The 19,851-nt window shown below is 40.1% G+C and overlaps 1 protein-coding gene and 1 long non-coding RNA gene across 2 annotated transcripts in view; one reads left to right on the top strand and one right to left on the bottom strand.

Annotated features, from left to right (window-relative positions):
- Positions 1 to 19,851, top strand: part of LOC123984628 (metabotropic glutamate receptor 8-like) — a 282,967-nt gene that overhangs the window by 133,884 nt on the left and 129,232 nt on the right. The window lies entirely within an intron of this gene.
- On the bottom strand, positions 14,829 to 15,897 carry LOC123984632. Its single transcript, XR_006828470.1, has 2 exons — positions 15,614 to 15,897; positions 14,829 to 15,069 (listed from the first exon to the last, which is right to left on the bottom strand). It is a non-coding gene; the product is annotated as an uncharacterized LOC123984632 (long non-coding RNA).

Here is a 19,851-nt window from a genome sequence, read left to right on the forward strand (position 1 = left end):
TGTTTCAGACAAGTCTTTTTTGTTAGCAACAAGTGACTTGCTCAGCACAGTAGGCTGTGCCCTATGCATGTGTTCTTTTTTTTTTTAAAGACACTGATGTGTTCCTTAGGTAAAATCAAAGAAAGAAACCACTAAAGTCTGTTATCATAAATTGCTATGGGTAACAAGTTAGTGTTAATTCGTCTAATTGAAACGCTGTTGCAGTTTAAAGTGTTAAAGTCATCGCAGATTTCATCAAATACATATACGTTAACGTCAGGGACACAACAATAACATACAGAAATCTGCAAAGTATATCTATGGCCAAAATCATAATTTAAGAGTTTATATGTTTTTCAATTGATTGCGCTCACCTGTGACACTTTCTCCTTCTGCTGCACAGTAGCTCCACTTTAATCTTGAGAAGCTGCAGAGCTGCAGTCTCTGTTGATTCAACTTACACTGTAAATTTCCAGCTAAACTGAGGCTTTTTGAAGACCCTTTTCTCTCTCTCTCTCTCGCCTGTCATTCACTGGTCTTGTGCAGAGTTTTGCATGCACTCCGTGCTGCCGACAACTGCATGCATGTCGTGGTTCCTTGCAGGTCTATTTCAAGTAGCCGGCTATTTAAAAACAATATAATATTCTTTGTGTGGTTCATCAACGGTGATAAATTATCCGAAAGTCCCGAGAGGTGCAGACAACTCGGCACAACACCAGTGAAGCTGGGGCTCCGCTCCATCTCTTCAGCAAGTGTTCCTCTTCCACCACTACACACATGCTACACCAGAGGTCACTAATAGGCGGACCACGGTCCGGATCCGGACCCAGCCGCTGTCCTCTCCAGACTGATTGAACCCGCGCAGCTTTTCTAGCATTTATTGTACTGGTTTAGCGGACCAGGAAATTCACAGACCAATCGCATGTGCTCCAGTCGTCTCATGTGGCTGCTCAGCCAATTAAATATGTGCATTCCGATGCTTGCGAGTCGAGTCCGCCAGATCCACCAGAGACGTTTTGGAAACACACACGAATTGAGGAGACGAAAAGAAAAAGAGATTTCACATGGCTTTTAATCAAGAATGTACAGATTTTTACATGGACATTCCTCCCACGGGCAGTTCAAAACCAGAATATCTCACAGATCTCCGATGCTAGCTGGCAGGAGAAGCTAGAGCTCACGTTTCTCACTGAACAAGAGAAAGTAGGAAAGTGGTAGCTCTGTAAGAGGGAATGAAAGAGAAGAGGAGGCATTACAGCTGTTCAGTTGTTAAGATGTGTTGAGTGTTTATTATAAAATTGGTTAAGACTACACTTCATCACTTCAAGCTACACTTTTTATTTAATTTTTTCTAAAAATTAGGCACTTTATTTTAGCTTACTTAAATTTAGAATTTATTATTAGAGTAGTTATTATTTATCATCCCTCCAGTTTGATGTGAAAACTGACTGAAATATTATTTGATTTGACAGTCCGTTGTTGACTAAAAACACATGTTGATACATCTATACGTTATGGTACTGAATGATAACGTTATGATAAGTTAGTCGTCTTGATGTTCCGGACCTTTGCTTTGGGAAATTTTCTCTAACTGGACCTCTTTGAATTCTAATTGAATACCCCTGCGCTACACCTACACATGTGCACTGACGACCCAGGGTTAGGGTTACAATTTTGGATTTATTTACACACTTTTAAAAACATTTATTGAAAGTTTTATTCTTTTGTTGTTGTTTGTTGTTTATTTATCATTAAACGTTGAAATGTGTTTGTAATAGGCTGTATATTAACTTATTGGGAGAAAACTGATAGTTCTATGGCATGTAATCTATGTAATCTCGGAAAAATCTATTTAAAACCAGGTTAGTTGCGAATGGATAGAAGGCTGGTATATGTAAATGAGACTGGAGCAAATGAGAGTGACAGAGTTACAGAAAGGGAGAGAAACACAGAGAGACAGATCACTTGTCTGCTTTGATGTAAAACTTAAAAGCACGGTCCCTGTGGTCCTAAGAGCATTGAGTTTGGGTGAACGCTGCCTCAAATCATTTTATGAAATCCTCCAAGTGATGTTGACAGATCAAAATCCTGTCAGTTTCTCTGTTTATGTCTCAAATGTTTATTGAAAACACATCACGTTGGATGTTGACAAATATTTACAGACTGACAGGGCTAAAGACACGTAAATAATCCATTTGAGAGAGGATCAGTTGAGATCTTTCTATTTTTATTGCTCTCTGTCGATCCTTTGCTCTCGCTTTCCCTCCGTTGCTTTTTCTGCATTGTTTGTGCGCTGCTGTAGATGACAGCTATGCGTATGTCTAGGCTGCTGTCTATCCGTCCATCTCTGTCTCTGTGCTTGTTTGGAGCCGTCTCGCCAGGGGCTGTATGCTGTGGCAGTCAGCACATAGATGTTTACTGTAGTGTCAGATCAGTGTGTGTGTGTGTGTGTGCGCCACAGTAAAGGGTAAAGCAGTCCTCGGCAATGTGTGTATTTGTGTTCTGAGAGTCAGCAGATAGTGCACTCTCTTGCCCTCTGTGTGTGTGTGTGTGTGTGTGTGTGTGTGTATGGGAGGGCTACATGCTGTGACAGCAGTCAGTCAGTTTTTTACTCTGCGGCTCTGCAGATGTGAACAGAACCAAGAAGATGAAGGGATGGGAGAGCAGAAAAAGGAGGGTGAAGAAGAGGGCTGTAGAGGGGAAAGAGTGACTGAAGGGGGGGGGTGTATGTGTGTGTGTGTGCTACAGTTGTGAATCAAGCTGCTGAGTTGGAGAAATAGATGGGGAGAGACAGAAAATAGCAAAAGAATGGGACATGGAAGTGGAAACAGTGACAGAATAATGATAGGGGTCCTAATATAGATGCACAGCACTCCCTGCCACTGCAAACACACACACATATACACAAGCACGCACACAGACACAAGACATATAGATAGTGACACAGGTGGGAGTCTTGAGACACACTTACACACACAGAGCCACAGGGAATTTCTAGGTGATTATTCTATGATTGCAATGTAATGATTGCAGCTTACAAGGCACTCTGCATACTGATACCAAACACCCATATTAATTGGTGTGTAAGCATTGACTGATGACTCTTGACAATGTGTGCTTGCACACGTGAGTGTGTGCATGCATATTAATCACCAAAAAGTTTCAGAATTATGTGTTCAAGGATTGTTAGCGGGGTTAGAGAGTGTGTATGCAAGAGTGCCAGGGCTAGTTACAGGACCTGTTTAATTCTGCCCAAGTCATGCCTCCCCGTACTGGTCTTGTGCCTTTTCTTATTTAACAGTAAAGTAAAATATTTACTCCTCCAGTACAGTCTTTGAAACGGAATATGTCCTACTTATGTTTGCTGCTCTACAGCTGCTGTGTTGCTTTACTCCCCGGAGGAATGATGTAGAAATTTCTGCACAACTAATTTTTTAGCCACACGACAGTCAGCAGAATCTCTTTGTCTGGGACTGCTTTAGGGAGAAACTTCAGATAAGTTTAGATTTGAGGTTACAGCAATGAATGGATGCTGGTGTTTGAGACACCAACCTCCATGATGATCGCACCACTTTCTGTTTTGGTACTGATGACCAAGGACTCTTGGTCTTCAGGATGAATTGTAGTAATTCACTGCAATTCAGTCTCAACAAACAGTAAAACAAGTGAAAGTTAAAACTGAAATTAACTGTGTTCCTCTGTCATCAGGAAAAAAACACGACGACTGTGTTGTATGTAACAGTGTGTAAATCATGATCTGTTACATACAGTTTATTTAATTTTACTCATTTCATCAGTGCGGTGCCTGTCACATCTGTCAGATCTCTCCTTCTCCATGGCTACCTGCAGCTACACTTCCCCTTACCTCGCAACTGCAACTTCCACTATCTTCATCTACACTAGAAAACAAAAAGCGGAAAAAAGCACACATGCTTGTTACTTTGTGGCTATAACAACTATGTTGACACAATGTCCACGATACCCTGCTGTCTCAACTGTTGCCAAAGGAGAGTGTGCTCGTCTGTGGGCAACACCAAAAGAATGTTTCACAACAATTAGTATTTAATGTTTTGTTAGGCTATAACTAATCAAACCTCAGGTTTAGTAGAATGTTTGGGACAGACAGGAGTCCGGTCAATGGCTCGTAATTTAGGACTTTTCTGTTTTTTTCAGGACATCTATTCACTCTATATTGAACATATTTTGTAGGCAAGTATAGAAAAAAAAATCACAACACCCCTGGTTTTTGAACAGGTTTACAGGTGAAATGCCACTTTCAAGCAATTGTTACTTGTTTACTTCCACCTACTTCTGTGTGCATTGAATTTATCCATTGTTGAAGTGCTGCAACTTTTTCACTTTTCAGATGACTCACTTCAAAAGTCTCATTATTCTTCATTCATCCAGCAGTACAGCTGTAAAATGCTTTTGCCGTTTGCTCAACCATGCCTACATCCTGAAATACATTTACCGTGGCTTTTATAGCACGTGCAGCCTGTGTGTTGTCACTCCCAGACGTGGCTTTTCAGGCATGCAGAACCAGTAATAGACACAGCTCAGTGAGCATGGGCCAAACGTGTTTACTTATCATTAGTAAGTGTTCACAAACTCGGTGCATAATGCAACATTTTTGCTTTTGTACATAATAAACTGATGTAACCCAGTGATCAAAGGTTAATGAAAAAATAATGCAAAGGTCAACATGGGACAGATTTGTCAGGGAGTGTTTTCAAAGGTATTGCTGGAAGGTAGTGTTCCATTTGTAGTAGAGAAATGTGTATCATGCCGCAACTTCTAGCAAAGACACTACTAGCAATAGGAAATCTGTCTCTTTTCCGAAACTTCCCTGAAGCGGAAGGTGTTTTCTCAAATATTCCTTTTTTCTCACCGATATAGAGTGCAAAATCAGAAGTAGGACAGTGTGGCTACACCTGGTTGTGTTTCATTTTATTGTTCGGCTTATTGGAAGTGCCATAAAACAGGTGCTCCATCCCAGGTCTTCCAGCTCAAGTCTCAGGTTTCCCTACTCATTATGCCACCCTGCTCTTGACCCCTGCTGTGGAAATTGCACTATATGGCGCTGAATCTTGCCATGCCAAGAGACTACAGCTTCCTATATCGAGCTGTTCGGAGCATATGGGTCACTTTACTATAAAACAAGAGGTGGTAGCGCACTCACAGAAGACAAGGGGATCTTTTAAATCAAGTCACGGCCGTTTCTCCTTCCAGTACCCTTCGTCACCTCCCCATGGAATCTATCTGGGATTAAAACTACCACATCTGCATTCAGACTCACTGCAGACAGAGGGAGAGAGTAATGTGTGTGTGTGTGTGTGTGTGTGTGTGTGTGTGTGTGTGTGTGTGTGTGTGTGTGTGTGAGAGAGAGAGAAAAGGGGACTTTGTGTCAGTGAGAGAGGCTGTGTGTGAATCTGAAAGTGTGTATGGCAACCTGAACCTGTAAGTGAAGGAGTGTGAGAGAAAGTGTGTGTGTGTGTGGACTGAATTCATCGGCTCAGAACAGTCACCTCCCCCTGACACTGGTGGCTCTGCAGAAGCTCTGGAAGGCAGTAATGAAGAAAGGAAGAAAATGAGCAGGAGAAAAGGGCTGAGAGAAAATAATTAAACGTTTATCTCCAGATTCATTTAATTAGTTCTCTGGCTCTAAACTAATCTTCCTCCTTTTTGCTTAGATTTGCCTCTTTAGTTCGCTTTCAGTCCACTCCTGCCCTCCACAATGGAGTCAGCCCTTGTCATTATCCAAGTCTTGCTACTGGCTTATGTTGTTTTATTCAGGCAAGAGGAATCATACTTTAATTGAAATGCATTGTGATGATTATTACACATAAAATATGTCGATTTATAGGTGTGTATGCAGAATTCATGGGCCACACTCGTGTTGGAAATCCCTTAGCTTGCATTATAGAAACTATAGTATATATTATTATTCATGGGGATATTGAAATGAATTAGTAACTCATCTGCACAGTTGCAGCACCATTTTTACAATATAATGATTTTAGGAAATGAACTTGATTATACTACATTACAACATGCATTATAAATATAATATATAATGCAGTGTTAATTAAAGAACTTATTGTGTTGAGACAAAGAGATTGGTGTGTTTTACATGCTGTATGGATTCTCAAATGTATCACACAGTGTTTACAGTGATACTGTTAAACGAAAAGTTCTCTAACACACACAGACACACACACACACAAAAAAACACAGATAAATGCTCAGGAAGAAGCAGCACAGAGCACACAAACACACTCTCTCTAACTGACAGTCAACTGACAACGTATCCCCCTCGAGTCGGTTTGTAGCTCTGTTTCTTGTCCTTGATTACACTCCCCTCACAACCTAAGACTAATACTATTCATCAACGCACGCACGCACGCACGCACGCACGCACGCACGCACAGGGAGCGCAAACCCATCCATTTGTAACTAATTACACCAGCCATCTCAGTGTGAAGCTGTCTTTGTTGTCTTCATGAAAGGCCCCAAAGTCTCTGTTGCTTGTAGACTTGTTTATGCTGTTGGTTTGTGGTCTACTTGCCCTTGTTAAATTGAGTTCTGGTATTTATAAAATCTTACTGTTTCCTGGAATGAAAAATGTACACACTATTTGCTTTCCTTTGTGTGATTTTACTCTAAAATATAAATTATCTTGAAGAGGTCATTAACATCTTTCTTAGTCTCCAGATTCTATTATAATCCGGCTGATGTTAGCCTTATGTTGCCTATCTCTCACCTGGGTGGAATTGACAATATCTATTAGGAGTTAACAGCCCTCTGCGGATGGCATTAGTATTGCCAGAGGACGTCTAGAGATGGTAATTATTACCTGAGCAGCTCTGTGAATTTCAGCCCATCCAGCTGAAATGGCAATTTTTAGCAATTTTCCCCAGCCACCCCAATATAAAGTCCAACAGAAATTACCTACTGATTTCCAGAAAACTCTGTAGTTGCCTGCAATGCTTTTTCAACCTGTAAAACCACCTAGTTGTTCAGCCATGTCTCGGTGACTTGCCTTCTACAAAGCAGTTTTGCTGACATGCAGTACATAACGTAGCAGATTTCAAAGCCCTATATCTAGAAACATCAATTTGTCTCGTTTGGGCAGAATCATTATGGCAAGTTTAACTTTCAGAGTATACTGAAGGACAACAAAAGCTCACTGACCGTGTAAAGGGACAATGCAACACATGCTACAGACTGTATAGGCTTTCATATGATGATGACCGTGTTGGAATGTGCTTTAGTGCGTCTACTGTACAGTGCTCTGTGCTATCAATGAGATGTATAGAATCCATTTCAGGCCCAGTGATTTTTTTTGACAGAGGTGAGAACTCCTCATATTCCCTTATGACAGGGTGAGAGAGGATGCTGGGCGGACAGATAGGGGGAAAGAAATAGGGTATTGGTGTATGTATATGTGCATGCCCTCTATTTTCTGTCCCTATTTGGCCTCTTCGAGTCCACCAAGAGATCGGGGAGAGAAAAAGCTCAGCCAGTTGCTGCTAAGCCCCAAAAGTAATTTCAGCAATATTACTGCACCAGTTGGTACACATAGGTGTGTGTTTGTCTGTGTGTGCTTGTGTGTGCATGCATGTCCCCGACTATGTGTGTTTGTGCAGCTTTTGCTGGCATATGTGTGTTGTTATGGATGCATGTCTGTTTACATGTGTGTATAAGTGTATTAATGTGCGAAGGGGTACGTATCTCCGTGTGTGTTTTGTGTCTGTGTGCTATTTTGATGCGAGCGTTCTGTGTTTTCAGGGAGAAGGAATCTGCCTGCACAACTTAAAAGCACTTTCAAGCCTCTTCGCCGTTCTGCTCCAGTAACTTAAGGTGTTTTCTCTTTCCTTCCTCATCTTTTTTCTTTTTCTTTTTTTTACTTTTCGATTTTTCATCTCTGCAGAAGCGCTCTGAGGTCACGGTTAAAATAAATGACAAGAACCACCGTTGGCTGGCACACTACAAAAAATAATACTTGCTTGACTCTAAAACCTCAAGGTGCTTTGAGAGTCCATCTCAAAACTAACCAACTAACTATACTCCATACATGTGACATGCACATAGTAAGTTGGTTTAAAAAAACTGAAGGGATAATCAGGAAAAAGCTTATACACAGCACAATCACATACCTGCTGTACATACAGATAGGGACAAGGTATATTAACAGACTCCGACTCTAAGTAAAGCTTACATTTATTCCATATCAGATTTGTGAACTTCACTTCCTCTCATTTAAATGCAATCCTCTTTCAGTGCATCTGTTAAAAAGTTTCACCATAATACAAACTGTCACTTGGATGATTTTAGGAAAAGGCTTAGCATAGCTTAGTGGCTTTAAGCTGGAAGCGTCATTTGTAGGAAATTAGATTTACAGTCGGCGATCAAAGCAGAATTTAACTTTGATGTTGTCAACCTCTCATGATCACATCCAAACCATTGTATGTTGATGCAAAAATGCTGAGAAAAAGAGACTCCTTATTTCTGCTCAGCAAACGGATGGGGGAACACAAGTCATGAAACCAACTGCAATAATGAGCACTGAAAACACCACAAAGGAAAGTGTGATACTGTCATGTTGGATCACTTTGAAACTTACTGCAATAGAGAGGAAGAAAGCTGATTCTGTTGTTTCTTTGTACATTTCTTACCGTAAAATGAATGAAATGAAACCAATTAGAAACCAGTCTTGGATAGTAATAAGAATTCATATGTAAATGTCCACTCTTCAATCCTAGTTTGAACAAAAGGCGTGCCACACTGAAATTTAACATCCCGAAAGTGAATGTGAAAGCTGCAATATACTTTGTAATGTTAAAAGATCTCTGGGACAGTGAGCCAATACTTGGTGAGCTAGACAGATGCCTGCAAGGCAGTCTGGCTTGTAAGCAATCATGACCTCTCACTTTATTATTTATTATTATTTGGGCTGGAAACTTCACCTGCATCGTATCACAAAATGCACTACTTCTTTCAGGTCATTTTAGCCTCATTTAATCCCAAGTACTGTATATGCAGTATACCAAAGGGCTCTTATTTAGCTTAACCACTCTGAAAATATCACTGTATAAGTTTTAAAACTGTATGTTTAAAAGGAGGATTTTTTTGAAAGTTACTTACAGTAACAACAGTAAGAAATGCTGAATTCAAATGCACAGGTGCTCTATCATGACTTTGAAAAATGGAGGCAGCACTTGGAATGATAGTAAAGGGAACATAATTAATTACATTTCTTAAACTCATGTCAATTGGAACAATTGCTCTCCGAGGACAATTATTCAGGTTTGTTTTTTCTTTTAAATGTTCTGGGACATATCAGGTTTGGGTAGGATTGTCACGGATCAGTTTTGGTTTGGGTACATCTTGTTTGAGTCATGAAAACTCTTAACTAAGTACTACTGAAAAGTTTATTTCGAATAAATAGCAGGAAAACTGGGTAGTTATCACAACCAGTGACTACTGCCTGACTAAATACACCAGCTGCAGAAACCTTAATCTAAATCAACACAAAATCAAAGGAAAAATGCATCTTATAAAGTGATTTCTTGGAAGGTCAGTGACCAGTAATTACAATTACACAGATTAACATTCAATGAGACTCATTCAAACTTAACTACAGTCCTTGGTTATACTTTGAGGAGTAGAACAGAATACACAGGGCCTCACACACACAGAGACAAATGAGTCCTGCTGTCTTCCACCTGGCAGGGCCAGCGACTGGAACGCTGATGAACTTACTATGGATGTCTTTTGTTACTCTGTGCCTCGCTGCTAATAAATCAAACTTAGATAACTACACATGCATGTGCACGGACAGCTACTCATATCGTCCTTCTGTCTTCTTCTCAGTTACAAATACACACTCATCCACACACACACACACACACACACACACACACACACACACACACAGTCACATAGCCCAACAGGCTGATGGATGGTGAGCTGGCAGAGGCTGATTAGCTAGGAGTGAATGGGGCAGAATTACAACTCTGTCTGCGCCGTGATTGCATTGTTGCTTTGACAACGATCCATGTCGGATTGCTGGAATGCTGGGATTTGGGAAGAGTAATCGATGCTCTCCATCTGTCTCTTTGTCTGTTTAATTCTCTCCAACCAGTTTCTCTGAGTTGTTTTTTTTGTTGTTTCTCTGTGGTCTTCTCCTTCACTCTCTTTTTCGCTCAGTGCTCTGCCATCCTCTGTCCTTTCCCCTATCCCATTCTAGTGTTAGAACTACAAGCTTATTGGGTTCCAATTTGCCTTAATCACAGTAAAATGTCCTTTTCCTCCTTTTACTTTTTCACACCCATCTGTCTCTCTTGACCCTTCTGTTGTCCTTCTCGACTATCCCAATGTGTCAGCCATCCGTACTTGTTCCCAGGCTTTAAAGGCATGAACAATCTTATTCTCAACCAGGCATTTGTGTGAAATTAAAAATGTTTTCTAAAGCTGAATTTCCAGGTTCTGCAAGACTTCTTCGGCACATTAAAGACCGTGGGAAAAAAACGCTCAACAATATCACAGAAACCAGAGTTTAGAGGTTTTTACCGGTCTTCAACTCTTCTAACTGAAGTCTTAAAATCCGATTTGAATTTTGGCAGCCTTTTTTGTCATTTATGTTTATTATCTTATATATTATCTGCTTTTTTAGAGATACATATTGAGAAGAAACAGAAGAATATATTGATAAAACACGCTTAGTGTTTTATCATTATATATTCTAAATAACATCTGAGAGCAGATGGTATACATTTCCCCTGCAGGTCTCCAGCCTTCTTTTGCATCTTTGAAAACTTCTTTCTACCCCTTAAAGTTTAACTTCTGTTTTGTATTTTCTTCAAGAATTCAGTGTGAGGATGTTGATGTCTGGCCCAGATGGAATAATTAAGTGCAGCGAGATGGAAATTCATATTGACTGTAAGGTTAGAAAAAAAAAGAGAGCAATCTGAAAGTGAAAACAGAAGGAGAGACCTACAGTATACTGTTTCAGTGCAGAATGACAGACAGAAAGACATATGCATGAAGTGCACTGACATTTCCCCACAATTTCCTCAAGGAAAACTGAAGCTCCCCTTATCTAATTCAATCTGTACACCATATATTCTCCGTCTTAACGTAGTCTCGGTTGTAAAACGAAAAGTCAGTCGAATCTCAGCTATCAAAGTCCTGTGCTATTCTTACATTGGCTGCCCTCATATTTACATCTAAATGACTGTTGATGGTGACAGAAGTAGTGCCGACCCAATTATGCGATGGTGTTGACAGTGGAACCTGACAAATGATGGGTAATGGCTGAGGATTGGAGGCATTTCCACCACTCTCCACTCTAACAAACGTAGCTGTATCGCCGTAGTTTGACTCTGACAGAGTAATTTATTCCCTCTCCGCCAGCATGGAACCACGGATTTAAAACTTTAACCACTTACCCAAGCCTTCCCCATTTTTCACTGCAGGATGAAACTGTTATTATTCAAAAGAGAAATGGGAATTTATGCAGGCTTAGACATGGCCTTATATCTTCACTTACTTTTTCGTCTTTCCCTCCCTTTGCTGCTTTTGTGTTTTTCATTATGTGGTTGTGGTGCTGCAACGCGTGTGTTTAATTTGTCTTCGGTGAATATTTCCTGCCTGTTTCTGCATCTCTTTTTTTCGGTCTGTCTCTCATTGCTGAAAGTTCTGACACCATGAAAGTGGTATAAATGAGTTCACAATGATCTGTTAATTCAAGTGACAGACGCTGGCATAGGGTTCATGTAAATTTGATTCAGGCTTTCAAACTCAACAGAGTTAATTCACAAGGAAGACAAGTTCAATGCCAGGTATTCAAGATTTTAAGATAAAAATTGCATAAATATTTGATAAATGATCTTGATAAAATATTTCAAAGTCTGGCAGTTTTGAAGTGGTAAGGTATTTCAAAGAGATCAAAAGTCACATGCACAAGTTGTCCAACCTGACTAGATGCCTGAATTAATTTTTTTCCTCTTGTCATGCTGCGTTACATAACTTCTAAAATTATCTGCTTTCTTTTTGATAGAAAGATCATATGTTTTATATCATTTTCAGCTCCATTAGTATGTGAATGTAGCTGAGGAAACCATAAGTAGCGTTATCACCACATCTTTTGACAGCTTGTGACTTTGCACCAGCGTTTTGAGAATGGTGTTGAGCTTTAGCAGCTGGTGGTGGCACCTAAAAAGATTTCCATAGGCATGTTTGCAATGCCCGCACACAGACATTCATGAGAATGCTTGTTGACGCTTGATTTGGGTGTGAACATGTGAGTGAGAAATTCACAGCCGGAACTTTCACTGTTTCATGTGATGAGAGACGGAAAAAGGGGTGATAAAATAGAAGATGCTGGACAAGTGATGAAGGATAAAAGGAGAGAGAAGAGATAAGCTAAATTAAGCCAGGGGGAGGGGGTGAAGATGGAGAAGAGGTGACAGGACTGGAGATAGGAGAAAGAAGAGAGCATAAAAAGAACAGCACATCCTCCAAACCTAAACAGCAACACTGGTTGTTTGTCACTGCCCTCCAAAATGACATCGGAACATTTTCTGATCTTCTATCTGCTACAAATGACTGTTACAAAAAAAGATTCATATGACTCCTTGTTAACGATGGAGCAAATGACTGTGCAAATGTCTGTGGAAGTTATTGCTTGTAGTAATGTATCCACAGAGGATTATCACCTGACTGCACAGTTCCGCTCAGCCCTACTGAGCGTTATAAGCAGGGCTGCAGCTAACAATCATTTTAGTACCCAAAGCTTCTCACAGATTATTTCATTGATTCATCGATGCATTTTAACTTATTGTTTAGTTTTTTTGGCCTGTATGTACTGCTTTGGTTAAGTCTCACCACTCTCAACAACCTCTTTCCTAGCTCAGCAAGAGGCTGTTTCACGAAACTATCTCTAAAACACCCTCTACACTACCCGCCAAATCCCCAAAATATGTGAATAGTACGAGAAGAGATTATGAAAGAAAGACAACATGAAGGACTGAAAGAAAAAGAGATCAGAGGAAAGGGTAAAATAAGGAGAGAAAAGAAAGTAAGAGGGTGAGAGAAATCCAGAGAGCAAAGGTGAGTGGATAAAAACAATCAAGAAAAACAGTGTTGCGTTCACTTTTCATCTTTTTTACTTACAAACACGCATACTTGGATGCACACATCAATTTGTGCAACCCATTCAAAAGTCTAAGGAAGCTTATACACACAGATCTGTCTTATGCTCTTTCCTTGTCAAACAGACACACATTAAGCACCTATTTAATTGCCATAATACAGCAAAATCACTTGAACATTACTGTTATGACCTGGCTCAAAAGGCCACAACAAAAGGGAGACACACCATGGTAAACGTTTAACATATGTTTATTTAACGAAAATAAGCCAAATTAATAGTTATTTCGAATTAACATAGTTAAAGTATGAGGTATGTAGTCTGTGGTTTCAGTAGTGTCTGTGCAGGATGATGGTTGCATGAATGTATGTGTGAAGATGTTGTAATATGCAAAAACAAGATAAATACCACAAAGCAATAGTCCAATCAAAGAAAACCAAACTAAAGGGGAAACCAGGGAGCCGGCTCGCAGGGAGGTCTGACTTGACCTCGACAGCAGCCTCCTGCAAAATGAGACAACAGGTTACAAATAGCCTACACTCAAGACACTGGGCCCAGGTGCTTTCAGTTATCACAATCAGCTCTTGAGCCACGAGAGAGAGAGAGAGAGAGAGAGAGAGAGAGAGAGAGAGAGAGAGAGAGAGAGAGAGAGAGAGAGAGAGAGAGAGACCACACCCCCACTCATGACCCCACAGGGCATCACATTACAAACAAACAAAAATTGAAACACACACCATTACACCGTGGTGTACATTATACTGCCTGCAACATCCTTGGAGGGTTGCACAGACATCCACATGCTATCCAATGTGGATGATCTGATTGCTGATGGGTACTGGAATGAAATCCTCAGAGCCATTGTCAGACCTTATGCTGTTGCTGTGGGCCCTGGGTTCCTCCTGGTGTAGGACAATGCGCAGCCTCATGTGGCCAGAATGTGTAAGCAGTTCCAGATGATGAAGGCGTTGATGCCATTGACTGGCCCTCACGTTCCCCAGACCTGAATCCTATTGAGAACCTCTGGGATGTGGGATGTTATGTATCGATGCATCTGATACAGCCAGGCAGCGCCACAGACTGTCCAGGAGCTCACTGATGCCCTGATCGAGGTCTGGGAGAAGATCCCCCAGGACACCATCCGCTGTCTCATCAGGAGCATGCCCAGACTTTGCTGGGAGTCCAAACAGTTGGCACATTTGGGCGATACACACTACTGAGTTATTATAAGTTGCCGTAATAAAAGTCACACAAGTTGGATCAACCTGTGATTTCAATTTCTTTACTTGATTTTCGGTGTGATTTTGAATCTAGCTCTCAATCGGTTGGTGATTTTGGTTTCCATTAACTACTGTTACGTCATTTTGTTCTCAACTAATTGTACAATGTACAGTAGAGTTTGAACTATTTTGTTCATTGAGATTTGATGAAGTGTTCCTTTCATTTTTTGAGTAGTATATTTAAATACTGTTTAAGATATGAAAATGTGAAGCAGAGGTGAACATACCTATTGCAGACCTATACTGAGACCACTCCCTTCTTTCTTCTTATCATTAAACTTTGCACTTGCTAAAACTACATAGATGTACAAGTGTGTTTGTGTGGAAGGCATTTACCCATCAGCCCTGTTAGGTGGAAGCGTGGGCAGACAAGTGGCAGAAAATATAACATGGTAACTCATTACAAATTCTATAATGGCTTGATTTACTGGATGGCTACTTTTATTTAAAGGAGACAGCAATGCACATTTTCAGCCATTAACATTCTAAATGGGTTCAGGTTGCAGCACTTGCCAGCAGCTGACAGGAAGTAAAACTTGGACCTAAATTATTTCCTGGCGACACAATCCCAATAAAATTGGATCATTCAGTTGCTCTCATTGTGTTCAGAAGCTGGTGGGAAGTTCCAAACATCTGGGACTTTCATCTTGGATGCCAAACCTTGAAGACAAATGATAAACAAACACTGGCATCCTGCAGCTTCAACTAAGCAAGATTCTACTCAAAATCTTTTGAAACACACACCTTCTGTAGGCTTGAATGGTGCCTGTAAAATGTGTGTACTCTGTCGTGCAAAATACTGTACCTTACCATTAGGGCTGCAACTAATGACTATTTTGATAGTTGATCGATTATTGAAACAAATAATATACTTTTTGGATTATGAATGGCAAAACTTCCACAATAGCTCTTACTATCTATCAGCTTTTAAATTAAGCTTGAGGTTGTTTTAGGAATGTGCTAATTAACAATAAAGACAAGAGAATGAATACGGCATTAAAAAATTAATGAGTGTTCCTGCTGCAGCTATAGAAAGTTCCACTGAAATCAAGTCCTGTCATGGACCAAACCGGTATACACAGCAATACATTTGTGTGCGCTACACTCATCTGAGCAGCTGGTCTGCTCATTTATCTAAATCACACTTTAAATGTTTTCCTACAGTTGATGGGTATAAAGTTTAATTTAAGCTATTTAATTTCACCTTTGAATGCAATTAACCGGACCAGGCGCCACGGCGGGTGCGGTGATCGCTCAGAGGACAGGAAAGAGAGCCAGGAGAGGAGCCATGCTGGCCCAGCTTGAACTTAATTCTGCTCCTAAAGAGCCGGTCTGGACAAAATGGGACTTATGTCAACCAAGCAACAGAATTCATCACCTGCCCCATCAACATCCTGTTCAGAGCTGTCAGCGCAAGTCTCCAGCAAGATGAGAGGAGGTGGACTCTGTGTTTTACATCGATGATGGTTGATGCTCAAACACAGTCAGGATGGACTCTGTTTCCCAAATGTCGGACTGTTTATTGTGACGATGAAACCATATTATCATCTGATTGCAGCTGTTTACATTCACCTCAGATGCATAATCAAAAAATGCACTGTGGAATGTTCGGGGTGTATACGTCTCTGTATGTATATAAATAACTGTATATATTGTTTTATTTTATATGTTTCCATATTTTAATATAGGCCTACACTTAATTATATGTTTTGTGTGTAACATGAAGGAACTACAAATTTCGTTTCATTATGCAGCCTTGTGCTGTATAATGACAAATAAACAACCTTGCACCTTGTAATCATTGTAAAATTTTTATAACCTTGCATAAGGATGTTGATTCTATAGTCTGCAAATGATCATGGTCAACATTTGTGGGACATCAGTCAACATCAGCGGCAAACTGCCATCTTGTTGTCATGGCAATTTTATTCAGAAAATCCAAAGAAGCATGCTCTGGCTTATTCACCACTTCCAAAAAACAATAGAAACACCAGAGCATTTGGATAGATTTTTTTGCTACGTGTTTTCACAGATATGTTGTCTTTGCTGTCATAGTCAGACGAACATGTTGAGATCCTGTAACTTATGTGGTGTGGCCAGCTTGTATTTGCAGTTGAACATAGTTTTTTTTCTCTCCACAGTTTGAGGGAGTTCCTACTCTAACTTAATTCTTTAGATAACCCCTGACTCATTATATAATGTATCATACACGTATCACATTGAATACATGTCGGGAGGATGTGGGCGAAACAGTTTTTCCCCTATTCAAACTTTACTTGCTTTCATTCTTCTTTTAGTTTTTCCTTTCAGTTCTTATCTATGAGTGAATTTCTCTTGGTCTCTCTCTCTCTTTCATGCTCCCCCTTTTCCTCTATCTCACACATACACACACATAAAAAAATGCCATCCTTTGATGTGAGATTTTGAGGTTAATATGTTAATTTATGCAGGAATTTAATTACAGAAATACATGATTCATGTTTTCATTCTTCTTTCAAGCAATTTCTATGCCCAAAATACAGCAGCTGGTATGGATAGTGAGACTGCAGGGCTTGCTCATTTCAACTGTGGATTCATTTATTTTCTGGTATATATCAGGTTTTATTTATTGGACAGATGGGCAACCAAAGTACCTAAACATAGACTGACATCCGGTGAAATATCTAGTTAAAATGAAAGAGGTGAGCATTACTCATGCATTGATTTTTAAATCTATTCCTCACAAATTATTTATTTAGTCGTTAGGTTGGATTCATTACTTGAATGTGTTTTTTGGATTTGGCTGCTGTGTTGCTATGGCAGCAGAGACAGGGAGGTGGAGGAATGCAGGCAGAGAAGCAAGGATGGGGTGGCAGAGTTTGTGTTTGTGGAGGAGAAAGTTTATGATGTCAGACTCGGTGTCCAGCAGAGTGTTCCTTGTTGCTTCCAGGGAGGTTTCTTCTCATTTTACTTCCCACACATAGATGCATGCTGTCTGTGTGTATGAGTGTATACCCAGTTTGAATTTGAGACCTTTTGGAAAACGCAGGTTTTGTTTAGGGTTGGGCTTTCAGGCTAATATTTGAAGAAGAATTTAAATGTTTTTATAAGGGTTATGGTTATAGTGCAGTTTGGGTGACGACAAATAACAAAAAGTCTGCACAAGCATGGAAAACTAGCACGGAGTACTAAAAGATGGTGTGCACCTGTTCTTCCAGGAGGCTCCGACCCTATTCTAAATTCATGAGGTAGAAAATACAAGCAAATATATTTCTCAACAAACAGTGTTTTGCTGCTTTTGTTACCTCCAAGTGTGTGTGTGTGTGTGTGTGTGTGTGTGTGTGTGTGTGTGTTCATAGTGCTTGATGCTGGACTCACAATGCTCAGGCCTCTGGCTGTTCTTACAGCATAGCAGAATGCAGGAAGCTTTCAATGAAAGAGAAAAATATATGGTTTTGTCTCTCTGCAGTCCTACTTCTTGTTCTCACCCTCAGTTCTGTTTCTGCAAGTCATTCTTTGTCTCTCCTGCAGGCGGTCTATAGTCTGCTGTCAGCCCCATGTCTGTCTTTCATGCTCCCCTTCCTTCTCTGCACACACACGTCGATACAAACATCTTAATCTAATGATGTATTAGTAGTCTGTTATGAGAGATGATGAGATCTCATCTCAGCAGGTCACATTATTAACTCTCCTCTGTGGAGTACCCCAGGCAATTTACATATGTGTGTTTGTATCTTGAACTGTGACTGTGTGTGTTGTACTGCAGGTGCATTTGTGTATAAATGGTGTCCTATCCTGTAGGTTCTGCTGATCACCCTTCACAATTGAGGATTTTGTGTTTGGATGACAAACCAAGAGCCTTAAACCAATTAGTGTTTTTGCTGCTGTTTTCACTTGAGATCACACCAACAGCTTGTATGGGCGCTGCTTTGGAGTTTGTGTTTAGTTTTGAACTTGTAATCGTATTATAAGCCAACGGGATGTGGATGACTTGCTTGTTTTGAAACCCTTGAATGTTTCCTATTCAAACTTGTTTTCTGAGCCTGAAAGATGAAACAGATGAAAATGACAGAATGAGACAGATGCAAGGCACCACTGTGGTCATGCATATTTGTGCACATGAAAGTTTCAGTGTGCGTGTGTATGTGTGGCACACTTGAAAGGGTGTCTGAATCTGTATGTACTGTATCTGTGTCTATCTGTGCCTATTTTGATGTCCTGATTAGCAGTGTTTATATTTAGATCATATTAATCCGCTCAAAGTCTGCATTCCCCGAGGCACTGTCAGACGCACACACACACACACATGTGCGCTCACACGCACAGAGCCATCCCCTTGTCCTACTCATCAGCTTTAGGACATAGTGAATGTGTGGCTGCAAGTAGAAAAGGAATAAGAGAGATAAAGCCAAATGAAGCATATTTAAAGAACTGCAGAGTGAGACAATTGAGGAGTAAACAGAACAAGTCAAGATGTTAGGTTTCACAAGAACAGGTTTGTTAATTTCAAAATTTGTTCATGTCCAATCCTGATTTCATGCATGTTCCTTTTAGAACTTGCTACCATTTCCTCCAGATATTTTGGCGGATTCCAAGCTCTTGAGATCATAAAAGCATACTTGCTGCTTTCGGCCAACAGGCAGATATGTGGTGTATTGGGGGCATATCTTTTTCATAAAGTTCTATAATTGAAAAAGCAGATGGACCATAGAAGCATATGGAGGTACTGTAGCCTCTAGGAAATGGGTGACACTTACCTTTAGGTGAAATTTAATGGATTTTCCATTGAAGGAATTCAAAACTGGCAACACTGAGAGCTGAAGATAGCTAGCAAAGGAAGCCCGATCTAGTTCAAACTAACGAAGCAAAAACACATCTTCCTCTTCTTTGTGCTCTCTTTCAAAAATCTAATCAGCGCTTACATATATGTCTTTGCACTCATTAATAAACGCTCACTAATGCTGATGGCTCTATCTCTCTGTATGTGTTTGTCATCTCTGCCTTTGTGCAGGTGTATGTGTATTAGGGATAAAATGGTATGAAAATTTCATATAATGATTACAGTGACCAAAATTATCATGGTTATCAGTATGTAGCAGACCTCATGCAATTTAATAAATTTATGAGAATTGATACCCAATTATGAATTAATATTCATAAAATCAAAATTTATTCCTCGTTTCAGGGCACCACCGGAGTTGTTATAATCCTAGAGTCTCCGGACCTCTAGGTAGTTTTAATAATTATACAATTATTACTAGTGATCAGTTAGTTAATAATCGCTCAATTATCTTAAATCAGTCAGTCAGTCTCATATCTAAAGGGTCAATTCTCTTGGCAGGAACTAGAAATAGGCAACACACACAGCTCTTGATTATATTACAGTGAATTTATTCTCTAACTAAGGTGATAAAAAGATGGTTGGATACAGGGAACATAAACATTTGCTGAACAATGAGCCTG

The sequence above is a fragment of the Micropterus dolomieu genome, linkage group LG16 (assembly GCF_021292245.1).
Source record: "Micropterus dolomieu isolate WLL.071019.BEF.003 ecotype Adirondacks linkage group LG16, ASM2129224v1, whole genome shotgun sequence".
In the NCBI taxonomy this organism is placed as follows: domain Eukaryota; kingdom Metazoa; phylum Chordata; class Actinopteri; order Centrarchiformes; family Centrarchidae; genus Micropterus; species Micropterus dolomieu.